The following is an 18,166-nucleotide window of genomic DNA, read 5'->3' on the forward strand; positions in this document are numbered from 1 at the left end:
GGAGCCTGTTTCCGATTCTGTGTCTCCCTCTCTCTCTCTGCTCCTCCCCCGTTCATGCTCTGTCTCTCTCTGTCCCAAAAATAAATAAACGTTGAAAAAAAAAATTTAAAAATGAGGCTGACTATTATTCCAAGTTTAAATGCACGGGCTCTGGAAGTACAGTGCTTAGATTTAAATCCTGGCACCTCCACTTACCAATTGTCACGTTTAGTCATGTACCGAATTGCCCTGGGCCTTGTTTCCTCATCTGTAAAATGAAGATGAGAGCATAGCCTACCTCTTAGAGTTACTGTCAGCAATAAATAAGTTCACAAGTGTGAAATGACAGGATATGCGCGAGAAACATAATGTGCTTTACTGTTATTATTTCAATAATTTAAGCCAATGATGTGAACATCTTTCCATTTTGGGGACACTGCCTTCCACCAGCCTGATCTTCACAAAATGTAGAAGCAGCTAAGTTTATCACCTGTGTGCCCATTCTTTCTTGGTGAGCTTCCTTTACTCATTTTTCTTTCATGAGCCCTCTTTTCTTTGTCTTTGGGTATCCATTGTCCAGACTACGTTACCCATATGCCATAAAAGCAGTGTCTTGCTTGATTCCATGAACCTCCGGAAGATACTTCTATTCTCAAACCTGCCAACCATTTCTCCCTCGCCAGAACTGTCTGGGTGCACTCACGTAGGGCCCTGTAAAGTAATATCTGAAATGTTACAACGTACTTGCTTAATTTGTTGTCTTTTCTGAGAATACTGTGATTTTAAGAGAGACTGTCTATAGCATTGCCACCTGAACATTAAGATGAATAGACACATTCATCTTAGATCTTAGATCTAAGATCTAACATCTCAGATCATCATCATTTTAGATACTGTGGTAGAGCAGCAGGAAAGGGACAGGGAATCGACGACTCTCAAGTATTTGTTGTTATTTCAGTCAATTCACAAACACAAAATATATTATTCTCTTCCATTTCAGAGATAAGGCGACGAAGGATCACAGACAGGAGGTGACTTCCGCGAAACCCTACATCTAATAAATCCAAGCAGTAGTTGCCAAACTCTGCTCTGCCTGCTTCCAAAGTCTGTTTTCGGTATTTTGGATAACAAGTTCTGTAGTCAGTTCTCCCCATATCACACTGTATGCACAAATGGCTCTTCTGTGTGTCTTAAAGGTAGCTCTTTTTCTCCAGGGACTGCCGACCTGCCCTCAGGTGGGCATCACAATTTAAAATATACCCAGAACACTTGCTGTACTATGTATTGTAATATATAGAAACTGGAGGTGGCAAATAAAAGGCATACTGTATCTCACATAGCAATTTTTGAATATACTATAAAGCACACACTCAGGTCTGTGACACATGTGGGCTCTCTGTTGGGCTACCATGAAACAAATGGATAAAGAAGAAATAAAATAGCTATAATAAATACGTTTTCAACATGTCAGTGGATCTAATTGACTAGTTGCTCCACAGTAGAAGAAAGCACAACGTGGTGATTGTATTAAGCCAACAAAGTACATTTTGCACCAATAATTATTGGCAAGAAGGACGAAAATATTACATGAAAGCATAAACACACAATGCCTTTGCCTTAAATCTGAGATATATTGGTTGCTAAGGTGGAAGAGCCCAGGACATATGAACGAATCTGCAAGCACATGAATTAGCATAAATATGTCATGAGGTTGTCAAATTCTATTCAGAAAGGCTTAAAGATTTTATATCTGAAAAAAGCACTTTTATCATAACTTATTCTTTGCTGAATCACCTCATTTTAGAGTTCTAAGAGAAGAAGAGCCAGCTGGAGGGCTTATATTGATTTATTAGCTTCTCTAGAGTGTTTCTTTGATAAATGTATCTTCTTAGAGCTCCTCAGAATGACCTCTGAAAGGGACATACCAAAACCTTCCTTTTATTTCCATCATTCATTGTATATCATCGGTCAATAAAGTGAGCACCTAGCATATACAAAGCAGTCTGCCAGATAAGGAGAATACAATGATAGAATAGAGCTTAGAGGGCGCACAGGAAGACAAGCCATCAATTTAAAGAAATAACAGTTAAAACCCATAAGCTAAGCGGCATGAACAGTGATTGTTCTAGATCTGGTGGACGTTTCTACCAGTTAGGATATCAGGATGAAAATGGGTCACGCTTCATAGTTGAATTTATTGCCCATAATTGAGGTCTTACCCACACTATGTTCTGTCCGCCCTCATGAATGCGTAATAAGGAAAGGTATATGCATGTCTTCAAAAGAAATAGGTAACAAAGGCTAAGTAAAAATTGGTTTTATACAGTACAAACAGTGTGAAAGTAATCTAATAACTTGTAGTTTTCAAGATGAGATGGTATAAAATATTTTAATTGGCAGCTACGATACAAGGTGACACAAACTACAGTCGAAGCAGCAGAAAGCCAACTGAGAATGAGAACCACTAACACAGACACACTGGCTTCCACTTTGCTACTGCAGCAGGGAGTGCCCTGTCCTGGTGGTACCAGGACACCTCATTCTTTGGATACATAGCAAGGTCATGATACCAGGGTAACTCATTCTTTGGACACATAGCAAGGTCACGAGCAACAGTGGATAAGAGAGAATAGGCTTATGAGTCAGCACCAGAAATGTCAAAACACAGTATAGGAGAAAAGTGGAAGAATAAATAAAAATAATAGTCCAGCCATAGGTTATGTCTAAGACCCGGAGGACAAGAAAGCGATACGAGAAAATTTGAACAAGTAACCAAGGACCAGGGATGACACAGAACTAAGGTATTAAAATGAAGCAATGGATCAAAGCTGACAAATCACTAAGAGGAACAGAGGTAAATAGAATGTGCAGAGAATAAGAAGGCAAGACTACTGAAAGAAAGCCTAGTAGGCCAGTTTTATTAGGCCATGGCTAGCCCTAGGCAGGAATCGTGAAAAGCTGCTACAGTCTTAAGACTTTACACATCTGGGGCGCCTGGGTGGCTCAGCCAGTTGAGCATCCAACTTCAGCTCAGGTCATGATCTCATGGTTCATGGGGTTAAGCCCCACGTCGGGCTCTGTGCTGATGGCTCAAAGCCTGGAGCCTGCTTCAGATTCTGTGTCTCCCTCTCTCTCTGCCCCTTCCCTGCTTGTGTGTGTGAGTGCTCTCTCTCTCTCTCTCTCTCTCTCTCTCTCTCTCTCTCTCTAAGATAAGTAAATAACATAAAAAAAATTTAAATAAAATGATACATGATGGGGACTGTAGAATCCTCATTTGATACCAAAAAGTTACCTTGCTATTGAATTGGTAAGCTAAAATAATGGAGAAAATGGTGTTTAGGGTCAGACCTAAACTGGTCAGACCAGTTTCCATGTTAATATTAGAAATAACGTTTTATTCCTATTGAAAGTGTTTTATGAAGATCCATTTGAGAAGCTCTTTAAGCCCTGAAGGCAACTGCCAGGATTTTAAATGCCTTGCATGTTTGTATAGCAGAACAAGAATGGGCACTAAAATGGTTTCAAATATGGAGTCTGGGCAAAGGATGCTACTTACGGTTTAAGCAAATGCTTTTAGAAATGCTGCCTCTGAATTCGACTCGAGCATGGTTCAGTCAATTTATCACCTGATTGTCATCCTGTTATTGTCATATTTAGAAAGATTCCCACCAAAACAGAGCCCTGACATACTCATAACACATCAGATGGTTTTGTTGCTGTAGCGACGTTGACGCTTTATGAAGACTGCATTTCTAGGAATAATTTCAAAACAGAGCAGCTGAATTGGATTTGTAGGAAGATGATGTGGGTTTTTCTTAAGGAATATGTCAGCACTTGGGAACCCTCACTTATCTTTAGCATATTCTGTTTGCACTTTTGCCAGGCATGGGGAAACAAAGCACAACGCATTTGTAGAAGATGACATAAAAAAGAATACTATCCTGGGGCACCTGGGTGGCTCAGTCGGTTGGGTGTCTGACTTCGGCTCAGGTCATGATCTCGCGGTTGATGAGTTTGAGCCCCGCGTCAGGCTCTGTGCTGACAGCTTGGAGCCTGGAACCTGCTTCAGATTCTGTGTCTCCTTCTCTCTCTGCCCCTCCCCCACTCATGTTCTGTCTCTGTCTAAAAAATAAATATAAACATTAGACAAAAACTTAAAAAAAAAAAGGATACTATCTTACCCCTACCTTCTAGGAGCTTATGACATTAGAAAAAATGGGAAGAAACTCAATTAAAGTCATTTTAATGTAAGTTAAAAGAGTAACAAGGTACTGTTTCATTCGCTTTGCTACCTACCGTTGTATTTTTTACAATTTCTTCTTCTTTTTTAATTTAAAGCCAAGTTAGTTAACATACAGTGTAATAATGGTTTGAGGAGGAGAATTTAGTGACTCATCACTTACATATAACACCCAGTGCTCATCCTAACAAGTGCCCTCCTTAATGCCCATCATGCATTCAGCCTATCTCCCACCCAACACACTGCCAGCAACCCTTAGTTTGTTCTCTGTATGAAAGAGTCTCTTAGGATTTGTCTCCCTCTCTGTTTTTATATTATTTTCGCTTCCTTTCCCTTATGTTCATCTGTTTTATATCTTAACTCCCACATGAGTGAAATCATATGATATATATCTTTCTCTTGCTTAGCATAATACACTCTAGTTCAATCCACATTGTTGCAAATGGCAAGATTTCATTCTTTTTGATTGCCGAGTAATATTCCATTGTGTATATATGGAACATCTTCTTTATCCATTCATCAGTCAATGCACATTGGGCTCTTTCCATATTCTGGCTATTGTTGAGAGTGCTGCTATAAACATTGGGGTGCACGGGCCCCTTTGAATCAGCACTCCTGTATCCTTGGGATAAATACCTAGTAGTGCAATTGCTGGGCCATAGGGTAGTTCTATTTTTAATTTCTTGAAGAACCTCCAAACTGTTTTGCAGAGTGGCTGCACCAGTTTGCATTCCCACCGGCAGTGCAAAAATGTTCCTCTTTCTCTGCATCCTTGCCAACATGTGTTGTTGCCTGAGTTAACTTTAGCCATTGTGAGAGGTGTGAGGTGGTATCTCATTGTGATTTTGATTAGTATTTCCCTGATTGACGAGTGATGTTGAGCATTTTTTCATGTGTCTGTTCGCCATTTGGATGTCTTCCTTGGAAGAATATCTATTCATGTCTTTTGTCCATTTCTTCCCTGGATTAGTTGGTTTTTGGGTGTTAAGTTTGATACGTTCTTTATAGATTTTGGATACTAACCCTTTATCTGATACGTCATTTACAGATATCTTCTCCCATTCCATTGGTTGCTTTTAGTTTTGTTGATTGTTTCCTTCACTGTGCAGAAGCTTTTTACCTTGATGAGTCCCCATAATTCATTTCTGCTTTTGTTTCCCTTGCTTCTGGAAACACGTCGAGTAAGAAGTTGCTGTGGTTAAGGTCAAAGAGTTTGTTGCCTGTTTTCTCCTGTAGGATTTTGATGGTTTCCTGTCTTGTGTTTAGGTCTTGCATTCAGTGTGTGTTTATTTTTGTGTATGGTGTAAGCAAGTGATCCAGGTTCATTCTTCTGCATGTTGCTGTCCAGTTTTTCCAACACCACTTGCTGAGAAAACTGTCTTTATTCCATTGGATATTCTTTCCTGCTTTGTCAAAGATTCAATGACCATATGTTTGTGAGTCCATTTCTGGGTTCTCTATTCTGTTCCATTGATCTATGCGTCTGTTATTGTGATAGTACCATACTGTCTTGATGATTACAGCTTTGTAATACAGCTTGAAGTCCGGGATTGTGATGCCTCCAGCTTTGGTTTTCTTTTTCAAGATTGCTTTGGTTATTCAGGGTCTTTTCTGGTTCCATACAAGTTTTAGGAGTGTTTGTTCTAGCTCTGTGAAGAATGCTGGTGTTATTTTGATAGGGATTGCATGAGTCAAAGGATTTTGTCAAAATGCATGAGTATGAAATGTTTTTCCATTTTTTGTGCCTTCTTCAATTTCTTTCATACATTTTCTATAGTTTTCAGCGTATAAGTTCTTCACCTCTTTGCCACCTACCATTTTAGCAAGCACAGAGCCAAAATAATGTTTGACTCATTTAAATAAATTTCAGCTTTAGTTACATACAGGCACACCTTGTTTTACTTGCTTAGCTTTACTGTGTTTTGCAAATATAGTGGGGTTTTCATTTTTATTTTCATCTATTTATTTTTAACAAATTGAAGGATAGTGGCAACCCTGTATCCAGCAAGTCTGTTGGTGCCATTTTGTCAACAGTACTTGCCTACTTCATATGCGCGGGTCACATGTTGGTAATTCTTGCAATATTTCAATTTTTTTCATGATTTTTATATTTGTTAGGTGATCCGTGATCAGTGATCATTGATGTGACTATTGCAATTGTGTGGGGGAATAAGTGTAAGAATTCTTTGAGCTTTCACTAATGGGTTAACAAGGCTTAGGGTGGAAAGCCACCACAGGGCAAAAATGCCCAGCAAGAAAAATGCCTTGTTAACTCTGAGGTAGCACGCTCTATCTGACTCAGACCCTAGACAAGTTAAGACAAACAGACACAGTGCCTGGTGCCTGCAGTAAACAGCCATCTGCTCAGCACCAGGATTTTGATTTGTCTTGACCCTAACCCCTAACACGACATACCTTCGAAACCCCTTTTCTCTCACACACATGACTTAATTAGCACTGTTTTATTGTCTCTTTCTGCGTGTCCATCACCTATGTAAGCCTTCTGATCCTAATAAATATGGGAAAAGGACCCTTCCTTGGGGCTCTGGTCTCCTCCCAGACATTAGCCTCTCTGATATTCAATTCTGCATCCGCTCTTTTGCTGGACAAGAGAGAACTCCAGACTCAAAGTCTGTGGCACAATTATTTTGGGGGCACCACAAACCACACCCACCTCATGGTGAACATAATTGATAAATACTGCATGTGTTCTAAGTACTCTACAGACTGGCCATTAACCCATCTCTCTCCCTCTCCTTGGGCTTCCCTATTACATCAGACACAACAATATTGAAACGAGTCCAATTAATAAGCCTACAATAGCCTCTAAGTGTTCACGTGAAAGGAAGAGTTGCTTCTAGAATTAGAAGATTCTATCCTTCTAATCAAAGGCTAGAAATGATTAAGCTTAGTGAGGAAAGCATGTTGAAAGCCAAGATGGGTTGAAAGCTAGGCCTCTTGCATGAAATAGTTAGCCAAGTTGTAAACACCAAGGGAAATTCTTGAAGGAAATTAAAAGCACTATTCCAGTGGGGCACCTGGTCAGCTCAGTTGGAAGAGCATGCGACTCTTGATCTCGGGGTTGTCAGCTCGAGCTCCACACTGAGTGTAGAGATTGCGAAACACAAATAAACCGTAAAGCAAAAACAGTGCTAATCCGGTGAACACGCAAATGATAAGCAAGTGAAATAGCCTTACTGCTGATACGTAGAAAGTTTTAGTGGTCTGGATAAAAGATCAAGCCAGTCATAACATTCCCTTAGGCCAAACCCTAATCCAGAGCAAGGCCCTGACTCTCTTCAATTCCACGAAAGCTGAGAAGTAAGGAAGCTGCAGAAGATCTAGCTAAGATAATTGACGAAGGTGGCTACACAAAACAGAGTTTCAATGTAGGCAAAACAGTCTACTAGAAGAAGATGCCACCGAGGTATTTCCTGGCTCAAAAGTCGAAGTCCATACCTGGCTTCAAAGCTTCAAAAGACAGGTTGATTCTCTAGTTAGGGGCTCACGCAGCTGGTGACTTTACTTTGACGCCAATGCTCATTCACCATTCTGAAAATCTTAGGTCCCTTAAGAATTACCTTAAAACTGCCCTGCCGATACTCTAAGAATGGAACAACACAGGCCTGGCTGACTGCACACCTGTGTACAACATGGTTTTCTGAATAGTTTAAGTCCATTGGGGAGACCTACTGCTCAGAAAAAAGGATCACTTTCAAAATAGTGCTGCTCATGAGCAAGGCATCTGGTCATTCAAGAGCTCTGCTGGAGATGTGGGATAGTCATGTTGTTTTCTGATCTATCTATCTATCTATCTATCTAGAAACAGTGCTACTGGGGGAGGGGCAGAGAGAGAGAGAGAGAGAGAGAGAATCCCAAAAGGGAGAAGCCCGATGCAGGGCTCGGACTCATGAATCACGACCTGATCACGACCTGAGCCGAAATCAAGAGTTGGAGGTTTAACTGACAGAGCCACCTGGGGGCCCGAGATTCATGTTGTTTTCATGCCTGCTAATACAATATCCATTCTGCAGCCCATGGAACAGTGAGTAATTTAGACTTTCAGGTCTTATTATTTACAAAATACATTTTGTAAGAATATAGGTGCCATAGACAGTGATCAGATGGATCTGAGCAGAGTAATTTGAAAATTTTCTGAGATGGTATTCACCACTCTAGAGGTCATTACGAACAAGCATGATTCATGAGAGGAGGTCAAAAATACCAACATTAACAGGAGTTTGAAAGAAGTTGATTGCAACCATCACGAATGACTTTGAGGGGTTCAAGACTTCAGTGGAAGAAGTAACTGCAGATGTGGGGGAAATAACAACAGAACAATTAGAAGTGGAGCCTGAGGATGGGAACTGCATGGGTGCAATCTCATGATAAAACTTGAACAGGGGACAGTTGCTTCTTACGGATGAGCAGAGAAAGTGGTTTCTTGAGATGGAATCTACTGTTGATGAGACTGCTGCGAAGATTGTTGAAAGACAGCAAGGATTGAGAGTATTACATCAACTTGTTTGATAAAAGAGTAACAGGGTTTGAGAGGATTGACTCTGACCTTCAGAAGTTCTACTGGGCCTAAAATGCTATCAAATAGCACCACCTACTACCGAGAAATCATTCGTGAAAGACTCAACTGGTACGGCAAAGTTCATTGTCTCCTTTGAAGAAATCGCCACGATCACCCTAACCTTCAGCAACCACCACCTCGATCAGTCAGTGGCCATCAACATCAAGGCAAGACCCTCCACCAGTAGAGAGAGTACCACTCACTGAGAGCTCAGAGGATGATTAGCATGTTTTAGCAATAAAGTATTTTTTTTTAATTTTTTTTTCAACGTTTATTTATTTTTGGGACAGAGAGAGACAGAGCATGAACGGGGGAGGGGCAGAGAGAGAGGGAGACACAGCATCGGAAACAGGCTCCAGGCTCCGAGCCATCAGCCCAGAGCCCGACGCGGGGCTCGAACTCACGGACCGCGAGATCGTGACCTGGCTGAAGTCGGACGCTTAACCGACTGCGCCACCCAGGCGCCCCAAAGTATTTTTAATTAAGGTGTGCACATTGTTCTTTCAACATAATGCTATTGCACACTTACTATACCACAGTATAGTGTAAACGTAACTTAGACATGCCCTGGGAAATTAAGAATATCATTTGACTTGCTGGATTGTAGTGATCTGGAACCAAATCTGCACTGTCTCTTCATCTCACCTCAGAATGAGGGTCAGATTTAATCAAGGGGTGTACTACCAGTACAAGGAGGCAGAGTAAGAAGGGTTCAAGTACTTCACTCCTTTGTGGGACTAAGACAGAAGTATTAGTGACACGTTCTGAGAACAAGGAGGCAGAAATACTGAAGGGGAAATGTGTTTTTACCACCAGCATCAGAAACTGGTGGGCCTGATCCTGCCTTGAAGGTAAATAAAATAAAATATAATCCCTCCTGAGGTGGCATTTCGTTTTCCAGAAAGTCAAATTTACTTCAGTCAGATGAGGTCTTGGCTCTGATAAGCGCATTCGCTCTTTACCACCAAACAAAACTAAGTTCGTAAGTGCTAACTCGGGAAGAACACAGGTATAATTTAATTTTTGCAAAAATTACACAGGGAACTTCTCCCTATAAATAGGATGAAGTTTCTAATAGGGGAAAAAAGTCCATGTAAGACTTCCTAATATACCATTCAGGTTAGTAGCTTTCTCAACTATGTTCCTCAGATGATATGCTACATTTTGTCTTATATACTTCAGGAAGTCGAGTCTCCCCGACGTCCTATATTCCGAGCAAATTACAAATTTAGGACCAACGTTCCTATTCTTAACGCTATTCCTCTGTGCCTTCAGAACATGGACAAGTCGCCTCAAAGCAGTAACATATCCATCCCAGTATACTGAAGTGCCTGTTATCAAAACCCAATTAATTAGAGTAGGGCTCTAAAACATCACTTTTCAAGCTATTTGTGATAAAGGACCAGTGTCCTCTCCCCGCTCCCACATGGCTGTAACGTTTTCTAAATGCTTACTCTCACCTTCTGTAGTCATCCACAGACTATATTTTGAGTAACACTGTTGTTGTTAACAATAATTGTTGTCTGACAGAAAGAAGCAAATTCAAGGAGGATGCCACAGTGGAACCAGATCCTGGGACATTGGGAATACCTTGTTTGTCTCACAGTCTGGCAGAAAAGACAGCCCCCACAATGGAAAGCATTGCATAGAATATTAGTAACTGAGAATCAAAGTGAAACTCAGGAAGAAGTTTCTTTGAGCATTTTTAAAATTCTGCAAGTCTAGGATGCAAAAAGTTAAGAACAACTTTTGATGTAGTCATAAATATCAATTGTAACTGCTCCAAAGTAATTAGTGTGAAAGAGAAATACTAGTTATCCAATTTTGCAACTTCTGTTTTAAACTCTTGAGCAGCTGTTCAAAATTTTTAAATCTCCTCATACCTTCCGGGTGAAATCTTGCTAGATTTTGAAAACTTAGCAGAATTGAGCTGAGACAGAAACTAAATGAAAACAGAAAGAAATCCTTACATGCTGGCGTAGAAGAAGTATTGGGGCAGGGGAGATTTAATTACTGAGTTTCTGGTTTCTGCACTAAAACATAAACCAGCTTTAGGGAGACAATGTTCTCCAATAAGAAAGGGATGCTTTGTTTTGAAAGAGAAGATGATTTAAATTTTAGTGACCGTAGAGCCTCTTCAGATGAATATCACATTAGCTTGATAGTCTTAGATAGTCTCAGCTTTCTAATAAGATTCCAAAAATAGCATAATTTTACCACAGGTATGAGGTAACCCGTCCCAATCCAAAACCTGATGAGAAGTAAAAAACAAAACAAAACAAAAGGACAACATAAAAATTGCACTGTTGCTTGGGGTGGCCAACCTTATATGGTGTATTTTCATAGGGAGGTTCTCAAAGCCAGGGCAAGAGAGGTCAAAAGGCAGAAATGGACCCAAGACAAAAGTAAATCCTACCAAGGACCAACTTGTATTCCTCTGATATCTTTACTGATGAAAGGTCTGACTCTTGCTTAAAACTGTAACTCCTACGACTACTGTCAACTTCAACATAAACTAAAGGATGTTATTTTGTTTTTTATCGAGATATGATTGATATATAGCATTATTATTAGTTCTAGGTATACAATATAATGATTTGATATTTGTAAAATGATCACTACAATAAATTAATATTCATCACCACAAATATTGCAAATTATTCTGTGATAAGAACTTTTTAAAAAATGTTTATTTATTTTGAGAGAGAGATGAAGCAGGGGAGGGAAAGAGAGAGAGGTGAGAGAAAATCCCAAGCAGGCTCTGTGCTGTTAGAGCAGAGCCCAACTAAAGGTTCAATCCCATGGACTGGAACCGTGAGATTATGATCTGAGCCGAAATCAAGAGTTGAACACTCAACCGACTGAACCACCCAAGCACCCCATATGATAAGAACTTTTAAAAGCTATTCTCTTAGCAACTTTCAAATATACAATATAGTATCATATTGTATTAACAATGTCATAGTATTAACAATGTATTAACATTAATAATACTATTAACATAGTATTAACAATGTCAATAATGATTACTCTTAACGTTCATACAGGGCATGCTATTAATTTTTGACTCAATTTATTGTTGCAGAAGTTAATTTTGTGTGGCAAGCGTGTATCGTATTGTATATGTGGTAAAAATTGCTGAAAACTGCTCATTTATGCTGAAAATTGCTCATTCAGGCAAGAAAAAAAGTCTCAGGGATCGAGCGTGAATCACATATCCTATCTGAACAATATATATTCTTTTTTTTGCCTATTACATATTTTGCCATACATGTAGTTCACAAAAGCTAAATGTATATGTAGGAAATGCATTCCCCCCACCATGATTTTGAGTGAGGCTGTAATTATCTGGTAAAAGAATATAAGGATTCCAGATGGTTAAGGTCACATGTCCATTGGTCGAGAGTGTTTTTTGTTTTTGGGGGTTTCTTTAGTTCAAATGTGAACTAGAAATTTTCTGTGGCAAGAAGGATCCGGGAAGGCACACATACACAAAGTAACACTCAGCGCCCTTTCAACTTTCACAAAGAAATCAGGTAAATTTTTAGTGTTGACTGTAATTTCTACCCAGAATATTATTTCCAGAAATTCCAACTTCCATATAGGTTTATAATGTCTTTCCTATCTAATTAAATCCTATCTTTTAAAGTAAGTATGCATTCTTCCTTTATATTTGTCAATGGAAGAGACAATAGATGTTTTAATTCACTAGTCTCCCTTAGTGACAGAAAATGAGCAAAGCATACGGAATTAAGGCGAATTTTACAATCCTATATTTGCAAGCAGAAATCTAAAGACTTTCTTTCTTTTCATGGTTTAACAGTGGGACTCAAAGCCCTGAGTTTTATTAAGTTCCCACATGAAGATATCACACAATAAGGCCACATGTGGACCCTAATATATATGCATTTAGAATCTTTTTCTCTACAGAGACATTAGCTATCTTAGATGATGTCAGGAAGAATAAATGCCATTATAGGGTTTCAGGAGAGACCCCCCCCCTATGTATTATGTATTATGTATTGTGGCCTAATACGGTTAATTGTTAGGAGGAATGAAAAAAAAAATCCTACCGTGGAATTAGGGTCTACTAAACCGGCAGGTGGACTAAAGGCTATGTCATTCCCATGTAGCCCCCTGATGTTGTTCTTATTGACAACGGTAATGTAAAGAAATCAATCCCTCTCTCACCCCCATCACACACACACACACACACACACACACACTGAACTCGATTTCCTTTAAAATGCTCCAAACATATCAAATACATTGGTGGAAAATGGATGTAGATTGTGATGAGCAATTTTTCTCACATTTAGACCTATGATTAAACTCGATCTTGTTATTTAACTGAGTCTTGACCTATGTGATTTGCTTCGTATCACTTAAAAAGTGAACAGCCCCCAAAATGCCTATAGCATCTCATCCATTAACCCCTTCCATTCTGTCCTGTTTGAAATTGAATAGAAAACAGAGCTAAACTGCCCAGATTCACAACCACAGTTCAAAAATATTGCTGATTCTGTAAGAGGATATTTTTTTATTTTTTTAATATAATTTATTGTCAAATTGGTTTCCATACAACACCCAGTGCTCATCCCAACAGGTGCCCTCCTCCCTGCCCATCACCCACGTTCCCCTCTCCCTGATACCCCTCATCTACCCTTAGTTTGTTCTCAGTCCTTAAGAGTCAGTAAGAGGGTATCTCTGTCTAATAGTATCTTCTATACAGATATGGCTACATAATTTGTGGTCCCCTTGTTCAAAAATTATTAAAGACAATGACACAGATCATTAAAGCAAGTGTGGGGCTCTTCTAAGTATGGGACCTGGTAAAATTGTGCAGATTCCACGCCCATAAAACCTATTACCTTTATACACTACATTTATAGTTAATGCACACAAATTACCTCATTTGGTTATCATAACCACTTTGAGACAGGCAGAGCAGCTAACACTGGTCTAAATTTTCCCTATGACATTTATACAATTTTATGTGCCAAGAGCTTGGATGACCACCTAACTGGTAAGTGACGAAGTTGGAATTATAACCCTGGCCTGACTTTTGAGTCTAGTGTTCTTTCCACTCAATTATCTTGTTTCTTTATGAAAATAGCAACACAAAATGTACCTGCCTGCTAATTAGCTATGCCTTGATAGTATGCACTTCCAGAAATAATAAAAAGCATGCATCAATAGTCACAAATTGGTATCCATTTGAAAATATGCAATGAATTCAACTGGTTTTCAATCACTATTAAACTGAGAGTTGGGTACTCTTTTTCCCAAACAAGAAACAAAACAAAACAGCCAAATAAAAACTGCATTACTTTTTCTCACCAAGGGTGGTTTCAGGCAATGGAAATCTTTGTGCCTTTTGCCTGTCCACAGCTCTCACCAAGCCCCTGACAACTCAACACTAAATGTCATTATGGTGCTTTCTCGTTCCACCTGTATTACTAAGGGTTACTAATGTCAGAACTCAGCCAAGAAAGAAGTGTTTTATTAAAGTAGCTGATCCCTTGGGGCGCCTGGGTGGCGCAGTCGGTTAAGCGTCCGACTTCAGCCAGGTCACGATCTCGCGGTCCTTGAGTTCGAGCTCCGCGTCGGGCTCTGGGCTGATGGCTCAGAGCCTGGAGCCTGTTTCCGATTCTGAGTCTCCCTCTCTCTCTGCCCCTCGCCCGTTCATGCTCTGTCTCTCTCTGTCCCAAAAATAAATAAACGTTGAAAAAAAAATTTTTTTTAAAATAAAATAAAGTAGCTGATCCCTCTCCTGAAAGAGAACTCCCTTGCTAATCTAAGTGAAAAACCACAAATTGCTTTTTCTGTCTCCCTAGGAATTCATGTCCAAAACAGGGGGGAAGAAATGACGCAAAAAATCATGGCACCTCTCTCCGCTCTCCTCATCCCCACCTTGTGTAAAATTTGCTCTTGACCCTGCGATGTTTTTTCCCAATCCAAAAAGAGGTTGCCATGGCAACCAATTCACTAACTCAATCAAATGACTTTGCTCAGCTTTTTCTGAATGCATAATTAACATAGATTGCTTCATTTATCCAGAACACTGGTTGAGCCCCTATTACATGTCAGACACCTGATCCAGTCCCTTGTCAGGAGTGGGGGAGGGGGAAAAGTGGGTGATGGGCATGGAGGAGGGCACTTGTTGGGATGAGCACTGGGTGTTGTATGGAAACCAATGTGAGATACAATAAATTATATTAAAAAAAAAAAAAAAAGAAATAAGGTTTGCAGGACCAAAAGATAAAACTGCTAGGCTTGACATTAAAGAACTAATGATGTGAAATCATATACACACACAGACACACACACATTTAGATTCTATATACTGAACAAAATTTATATTTATGTATATCATATCCCCATTTTATACATTATATATAGTTATTTTTAAGATCCCTGTGATTTGAGGTACTGTGTACTGGTGATTTGAATTTAGAAACTTTGGGTAAGATTTTGTTTCCTTTGGATTATCCAGGATGGGAAAGGAGGCTGGCTCACATAATTGAAGAATAATTGCTTCTTAAAAGCGTAACAAAGGAGTTGTCAATAATTTAGTTTAACGCAGTTTCCTTTCAGTGCACAGTGTAGTCTAGTTCATTCATTACAAAACATTTCTTTTAACCTTTATTCATTTGTTGATAGAGCGTGAGTGGGGGAGGGGCAGAGAGAGAGGGAGACACAGGATCCCAAGCAGGCTCCAGGCTCCGAGCTGTCGGCACAGAGCCCGACGCGGGTCATGACCCGGAGCTGAAGTGGGACGCTTAACTGACTGAGCCACCGAGGCACCCCTCTAGTTCATTCATTATAGAGAGCGATTGTTACAGGGACAGAAACCAAAGAAAGCCCTTATGCAGGCATATTCGTTGTGTAGAATGTATTATACTCAGATCAACAAACCTTTGTTTGAATAATAACTGTAACCCTCAGGTGGGTGGGCTCCCCGCAGGTGTATCACACCTTTTACTTTTTTTTTAATCTTTTTTTAATTTTTTTTTAATTTTTTTTTTAAACGGTTATTTGTTTTGGGGACAGAGAGAGACAGAGCATGAACGGGGGAGGGGCAGAGAGAGAGGGAGACACAGAATCGGAAACAGGCTCCAGGCTCCGAGCCATCAGCCCAGAGCCCGACGCGGGGCTCGAACTCACGGACCGCGAGATCGTGACCTGGCTGAAGTCGGACGCCCAACCGACTGCGCCACCCAGGCGCCCCTAACTGTAACTATTTTTGTAATCCCTTGCATTTGCATAACAGTTTCTACTTTGTGAAATGCCCCCCAGGACCTTGTAATCTCTTACAACATTTCCACAAAAACCACATTTCAGAGGAGCATATTTTGGGCTCTAAGAAAACACTCATTTTCCTCCCCTGAGAGTAGGCTGTATTTATGCCATTACTAAAGGAGAAAACCTCCAAATCCCCATCCTTTTTGTTGGGGGAGGAAGCGAGAAAGGTAAATATTTTTAGGAATGAGGGTAGGGGTATTGATATGCACTGCCCTGAAGGACAGCAATTTGAATTGTAGTCCTCTCCTGGGACAGCATGGAGGACTGGAGTAAGATACTGACTCTTGGAGTAAGATATTTCCTTCCAGGCCAAGCATCTGGCTCACGCTCTATTGTCAATGTTTTTTTAATATTTGTGCATTTGATTTCCCTATAAGCTTTAAGATGGTTTCTATAATTTTCCAGATTCTTGAATGCAAGGACTGTGTCCACCATATTGTTGTGGACCGTGTAGCCTATCACATGAAGGGTGAGGGTACACAATGTCTGTTGCTTTTTTTTTCCATTAAATTCCATAGAGGTATATACACACATACATATTTATTTATGTATTTGTTTATATAAACTGTCCCTGGCTTCTTCACAGTTGAGGCTATATGGCCTGCCTCTTTCTTATCAATTCCTGCTCTCCTACAAGAGCATCAGGATCATTTGGAGCAGGCTCAATCCCCTGGTCTCTAACAAAATTTTATGCCCCTTATTCCTTCTACTGGCCAAGATGATCTTTGCCATATTCTCTGGGAATACCTTAAAATAGCAGAAAGAACCCAATTTCCAGTTCCAACCCTATACCAATTTAGTTCTGCAACCTTGGGAAAATCGTTTCGCTTACGTGGGCCTCGGTATCCTCAATGTCAAAAGAGGTTAATCAAGCTTGCCTTACCTTTTCTTTCTCTTTTTGGTTCGTAGCACCTATCAAATTAATGAGGAACATCAAATGATGAAATGATGTCACTTTTGATAGAATCAAAAGAAAAAAAAATCATCCTAAGCAGAAATCATCCTAAGCAGTCCTGCATTTATGAATGCTTGCCCAAACTCACCCAGTTGGAAAGCCACGCCTGTATTTCAGGTTTATATTCTGGTACTGTTTGCACTACTTTCCATTAAGATTTTGAAAGCATTAGGAAAGGTACAGATGCAAAATATTATGATTAGTATTCATTCTATGACTCCTTCAAGCCCTGCAAGGGCTACTGACGGTGGTGACGTGGAAGACAGCGATGCCTTTATTGGTGGTTACGATAAGAAACAGATACCTTAGCTGCCAAGGAAGGGATAGGGAATCAGCCAATGTCCTTAATAACCTAAAACCCAAGTTTTCCAAGATGATAATGAAAGGAGGGTCTGTGCTAAACTAGTCAACCGAATTTTGTTCCCCTAGACTCAGCTTCCTCTTGGAGGTGTTACTAATCCATCTTGCCATCCATGCACAACTCATAACACAGAGTTGTGATGATTAGTGGGGGGGGGGAGACTGTTCCCCCTTTATATCCATGGACAAATCATATATAAAAATAAATTCACCTAAATCCTCTGTTTCACAGCAGAAACCAGGTTTTTATTTTTAGACAAAATTAATAAACACCTGGGGGCAACGGAGAGGAAACAAACTTGAAGAGCATCCTGTGACTAGATAGTATTGTTTCTAAAACCCAAGGTACTCGCCCTCAGTTTGTAATTTCTCAAAGGGTGTGTTCAGCCCAAGCTCCCAGAAGGCCTCTATCTGGCCATTATAATCACTGTTAACCAGAAAAGTCCTCAATTATATAAGGCTTCTCTTTAGATCCAAAAAAGGGGGATCCTAGAGGATCATATTTTCCCTGTTGCCATTGCTTAAGACTCACCCAGTCAATTTTACTTTCCTATCTGAGGATTTGCTTCTTCCCCCAATTGACCGACTCTAGAATCCTATTCCCTTCAAAAGGGTGACCTATTGCCTACCACTTCCAACTTCCTCAGTGGAATCAGCAAAAGCCTTGTTTGAAACTGCTTCATAGATCATTCCCTCTCTTTATACAGTCCTACTTCCTTCATACGGTCCTTCCTTCATACTTCCTTCC

Source organism: Herpailurus yagouaroundi, unplaced genomic scaffold (genome assembly GCF_014898765.1).
Source record: "Herpailurus yagouaroundi ecotype Mexico unplaced genomic scaffold, PumYag 67700, whole genome shotgun sequence".
NCBI lineage: Eukaryota > Metazoa > Chordata > Mammalia > Carnivora > Felidae > Herpailurus > Herpailurus yagouaroundi.